The 5,778-nt window shown below is 46.6% G+C and overlaps 1 long non-coding RNA gene across 4 annotated transcripts; it reads left to right on the forward strand.

Moving 5' to 3' along the window:
* Nucleotides 1-503: 503 nt before the first annotated feature.
* LOC143769372 (uncharacterized) lies at nt 504-3,636 on the forward strand. Of its 4 annotated transcripts, none has more exons than XR_013214375.1 (6): nt 504-741; nt 826-921; nt 1,677-1,771; nt 1,842-2,968; nt 3,250-3,318; nt 3,472-3,636. It is a non-coding gene; the product is annotated as an uncharacterized LOC143769372 (long non-coding RNA). The 4 variants fall into 4 exon arrangements; XR_013214376.1 differs by having other exon boundaries at nt 505-741; nt 2,180-2,968; XR_013214378.1 differs by lacking the exon at nt 1,677-1,771.
* Nucleotides 3,637-5,778: the final 2,142 nt, after the last annotated feature.

Below are 5,778 nucleotides of genomic sequence, written 5' to 3' on the forward strand. Positions count from 1 at the left end.
TGCCTTTATTCCCAGCGGATCCGTATTCTGCCTGTAGTAAATTGTTGCCTTTATTCCCAGCGGATCCGTATTCTGCCTGTAGTAACCTGTTGCCTGTATTCCCAGCGGATCCGTATTCTGCCTGTAGTAACCTGTTGCCTTTATTCCCAGCGGATCCATATTCTGCCTGTAGTAACCTGTTGCCTTTATTCCCAGCGGATCCGTATTCTTCCTGTAGTAACCTGTTGCCTTTATTCCCAGCGGATCCGTATTCTGCCTGTAGTAACCTGTTGCCTTTATTCCCAGCGTATTCGTATTCTGCCTGTAGTAAATTGTTGCCTTTATTCCCAGCGGATCCGTATTCTGCCTGTAGTAACCTGTTGCCTGTATTCCCAGCGGATCCGTATTCTGCCTGTAGTAACCTGTTGCCTTTATTCCCAGCGTATCCATATTCTGCCTGTAGTAACCTGTTGCCTTTATTCCCAGCGGATCCGTATTCTGCCTGTAGTAACCTGTTGCCTTTATTCCCAGCGGATCCGTATTCTGCCTGTAGTAACCTGTTGCCTTTATTCCCAGCGTATCCGTATTCTGCCTGTAGTAACCTGTTGCCTTTATTCCCAGCGGATCCGTATTCTGCCTGTAGTAAGCTGTTGCCTGTATTCCCAGGTGCTGCATCTCCTGGAACGTGTGGATTTGCCAGAGCTGCTGATTCAATTAGCAACATTGGCTATTTCGGAGACTGTGGATGACCTGAAAAGTCAGGTAATGCCATGTACAAGCTCTCATCTCCTTCTCTATGTATCTATGATATTTTTGGGTGAGTGACCAGATGTCTCCTGATTGTAGGCAACTTTGAGGACTCGTATCTTGCAAGCATCACCTGGATTTCGGACACAACCGCCAGTCGTACAACGCTGTCGCGCATATTCCCGATCACAGCAGGTGAGACGGAAGTCCGATTACTCGTGGTGTGGGGTGCAGGGCCGACAGCTCGTGGTGTGGGGTGCAGGGCCGACAGCTCGTGGTGTGGGGTGCGGGGCTGACAGCTGTGCCTATGCAGCATCAATAGTAAAAAGATATCATGTTACAAATATGTTAAAAAAAATTTTTTAAAAATCGCAATATTCTTACCTTCCGGGGTCCCGCGCAGCGTTACCAATGCTCCCGATGCCTCTGGCAGCTTCCGTTTCCAGTAATGCATTGCGAAATAATCCTATGACTTCGCGGTCTCGCAAGACCGCTAGGTCTTCTGGGTTATTGGCGCAATGCATTACTGGGAACGCTAGCTGCCGGGAGCATCGGTAACGTTGCACGGGACGCCGGAATGTAAGAATATTGCGATTTTTGTTTTTTCTTTTTTTTCACCTGGGTTGTGTTGTGTATGCGTTTTTGCAGCGGAAAACTGCTGCGAAGATGCATTCACAACAGGTGCACATAGCCTCGACGGGTCTGTCAGGAAAATGGGCCCAGTGCTCACGTTTTCCACAATCTTCACAGGATCCGTCATTTCAACTTCTTGACGGATCCTGTGCAGATTTGGAAGACGGAAGTGTGAAAGAGGCCTTACAGGGCCAAAACGACGTGACAGGTTCTCTCTAACCCTCACTTAGCCAGAGTAGGTGCCCAGTTACATGCTGCGGGAGTGCTGGAATATTAGGGCTGGTTGGTTCCTCATCCCCCGTCCCCCATTTTTGCAGACAGCTGGATTGCCTTCGGCAGCTGGTCATCATCCTGTGTGAACGTTCACAGCTCCATGAACTTGTGGAATTCCCTTCGGTGAATTTACAGTGAGGTGAGTGTCGCCCAGCCGGAGCCATCGTCTTCTTACCGAGCCGGCTGTATATCACTGCTGTCTCCCTCAGGTTATGAGCATCATTGAAGCTCGGGCTCAAGTCGTGGATCTGCTGACCCATAATTACTACGAGCTCCTGTATGCTTTCCATATTCATCGGCACAAACTCTTCTGATTTTATCTCTAGTAAGAGATTGTATTACAAATTCTGGAGCCGCTAATTTTAGTACCGTACATTCCTCCTGGACATATGTGCGTTATGTGAAGCCCCTCCATTTGTCTTTGCACACAGGGGGGGGGCACACTCGGGGGTCAGGTAGTTTTCCGTCGTATTTGAGATTGTCCCCTCTAGTGATATCCATTCCTGTTTTGATTTCCGTCTCTGCTGAATGTCGTCTCCTTCCTCAGCCGGCACCGTGATGTTTGTGTACAGGATGCATCTCAGCAGAGAGGTCCGAACCCTTATAGGTCTTCAGAAGCAAGTGAATGCGTACCTGGCGTGTCTGAACTGTCTGCAGCTTATACGGCCCGAATACTCCAGGATTGTGCAGCCGGCGTCGGGGGCAGTGGGAAAGAAATGTCTAGTTACAGGGGGTTTCCTGTCCAGGGGTGGATTCTCGTCTCAGGCGTTCACGGTAAAATCTGTCAGTCAGCACAAGTGTATGCCATTTATTATTATAGCGCCATTTTTTTTATTACAGCACCATTTATTGCAGTACACTATAATACGCCATTTACCAAACTCTTCATTAATAGTCACAGAACCGGCGCAGCACACCCATATCCGTAGCTTCAACCCTTAAACTTATATTGGGGTCCAAGCCGTGAACGAACTCTATGCGCTGGTCGGAGCTGTGGAAATGGCTGAGCTGGTCGTGCAATGCCATTTCTGTAAGTGGATGGGCTGCGGCCGATGTGTCTGTAACTCTGAACACTTGACATATTCCCATCAGTGAGTGAGATAAGAAAGTCACTTCTATTTACCCCACATAACCAGAGCAATTTATTTTGCATGTTCCCGATTGATAAACTTCTCCGTCTAGAAACTTCTGTTATAAATTTTTACTCATTGCGATCCAGTATACTCCTCACCAGTGGCCTCTGTCCGCCTTGTCTCCTTTGGTTTGACTGCTGTATTCGTCCATCGATCACCTTCTGCAAGCGCTGGAAGAAAATAACAGTCGGCTAAACCGAGAGGTAAGAGTCACAGTCACACATGCGTGTGGTGTTCGGAGGGCTTGGTATATGCTCCAATTATAGAACTTGTCCTCCATTAGGCGCTGCACATTCTGCCACCATACTTACCGGATGCCACAGTAGACCGCATTCTAAGTCTGTGCTGCCTGGTGCATTGCATATGGATGTTGCAATAAAAAAATTGCATTGACCTCGCATGACACTCGCTTATGTTTCTTTCTTTTTTTCTGTCCGGAAATCGAACCTTTTTTTTTTTTTTTTTATCGCAAATGGGTATGAAGCCTAAGGATGAGAACCGGCAAAGCCAAAGCTTGTCCTCCACATGCGCCTGGACTCCCTGACCGTTTATGGTGAGAATTCACATCACATGACCGTCGTGACTAATGGTGATGTCATTCATGGTGACGTAATGCCACACTCAGAAACTGTGAGGGATTAGAGCCATGGCAGCCGGGCTCAGACCATGTGTGCACCATTAATGTCTTCCTCCATTTCCTTTACAGCTGCGGGAGAAGCTCAGTGACAAACTCAACTACTACTTTCAGAAGTTGGAAGACTCCACGTCGCATCTGCTCCGTTGGAGAAGCGAGCACCACTATGTGCTCCATGGTTTTCCCCTTTATATCTGTATTTAGTCATTTTTGTATAATAAAATGTTATATTTTCTATGTTTTTGCAATACTGAGTCGCTGGTTTCTCGGTAATGGGCCGTGTCCTCAGCGTTAGATAATTTACATCAAGTTTATAGCTTATATTAATTAAACCGCTTGCAGACTCCGCCCCTCCCATTAAGACCTTCCCACTTTTTAGAACTGTGTCATAAAGGTGGGCCCAGCTGGCAGAGCGTAAGTAATGGCTCTTTGTAGCTGCTTGCAAGCAGTGAATTGAAACATCCCCGTTCTTGCATTTTCACAACTGCCACGATATAAACACGAGTGGCTCCTGGTCCTCATGGGTCTCTTGTGTCCAGATGTCATCGGTACAGCCGACGATGTAGTGCTGATCTGCTGCAGCAGCGTTGGAGGCCCTGCCATGGTGGCCATGAGGTTTCATCCCTTGAACTGTTCTCTTTTTAAAGGGGTTGTCCATGACTGTGACATTGATGGTCTCTCATTAGAGTATGTGATCTGTGGGGGTGCGACACCGGCACCTCCGCCTTTTAAGTTGTTGGATGGAACTTGTCAGTCCCTGCGCTGCACAGCTCCGCCGACAGACGTGCTGTACCCGACCTTGGACACGGCTCCGGTGACGCCACTGTGCTGTGGGTGTCGGTGACTGAGCAGCTCCGGCTGACACCAGGGAAGAGCTAACAGCCAAGATGGCGGGTGTAACCAGTGGTAAAGACAGGCTATCAATGTTAACCCCTTATTGACCAAGGCAATTTTTACATTTCTGACCACTGTCCCTTTATGAGGTTATAACTCTGGAACGCGTCAACGGATCTTGGCAATTCTGACATTGTTTTCTCGTGACATATTCTACTTCATGATAGTGGTAAAATTTATTTGATATTACCTGCTTTTATTTGTGTAAAAAATGGAAATTTGACAAAAATTTCACAATTTCCCAACTTTGAATTTGTATTCCCTTAAATCACAGAGATATGTCACCCAAAATACTTAATAAGTAACATTTCCCACAAGTCAACTTTACATCAGAACAATTTTGGAACCATTTTTTTTTTTGTTAGGGAGTTATAAGGGTTAAAATTGACCAGCAATTTCACATTTTTACAACAAAACTATTTTGATTAGGTCCCACCTCACATTTAGGAGTCTATATAGCAAAAAATACCCAAAAGTGACACCATTCTAAAAACTGCACCCCTCAAGCTGATCAAAACCACATTCAAGAAGTTTATTAACCCTTCAGGTGCTTCTTGAGAGCTAAAGCAATGTTGAAGGAAAATATGAAAATTTAACTTTTTAGTCATGGAAAAGATCTTTTAGCAACAATTTTTTTATTTTCCCAAAGGTAACAGGAGAAATTGGACTGCAAAAGTTGTTGTCCAATTTGTCCTGAGTACGCTGATACCCCATATGTTGGAAAAAACTGTTTGGGCACAAGTTGGGGCTCGAAAGGGAAGTACTGAAGTTTTGGAATGCAGACTTTGATGGAATCGTCTGCGAGGCGTCATGTTCCGTTTGCAGAACCCCTGATGTGCCTTAACAGGAAAACCACAAGTGACAACATTTTGGAAAGTAGGCCCCCAAAGAACTTGTGTAGATGTGCCTCCTTTGGAATGAATCTGTTTCCTGTAAATTAGTAGTGCATGGAGGTGTGGTACCATTTAAAGCAATCCTTCATACACAGGCCAGGTTTTTCGGGGCAGGTGTCGCATTGATAGATGGTGTCCTTGCGTATTCCTCTTTTGTAGCACACTCGGCACCTTTTTTGCGGCTTACCTTTTCCAGTTGGTGGGACCACCCCCGGAAAATACTGACCTGGTACAATACGTGTACCTTCAGTTCCAGAAGTACTGGGGCCCGCTTCTTCCCTCGTGCCAAACATCAAGGCCTTAACCACTACCTCCTGGAAACGAAGGTACGACGTATCGGTGTTGTGTGCACATCGTGACAGCAGGAAAGCGTTGAGCATTGCCATTTGTACAATGTGCACGGACAGCTTTTTGTACCATACCCTGGCCTTTCTCAAAGCACTGTACGGTTGGAGGAGTTAGGTGATCAGAGAGATCAACGCCCCCCATGTTTTTGTTGTACCCCAGTACACAGGTCGGTTGGCTGACCGCTGTAGAGGTACCCCTTACAGTGCTGAGGGCGCTGCCATCACCGTGTATGGTGGTCAATAGG

Source organism: Ranitomeya variabilis, chromosome 4 (assembly GCF_051348905.1).
Source record: "Ranitomeya variabilis isolate aRanVar5 chromosome 4, aRanVar5.hap1, whole genome shotgun sequence".
NCBI classification, from domain to species: Eukaryota; Metazoa; Chordata; class Amphibia; order Anura; family Dendrobatidae; genus Ranitomeya; species Ranitomeya variabilis.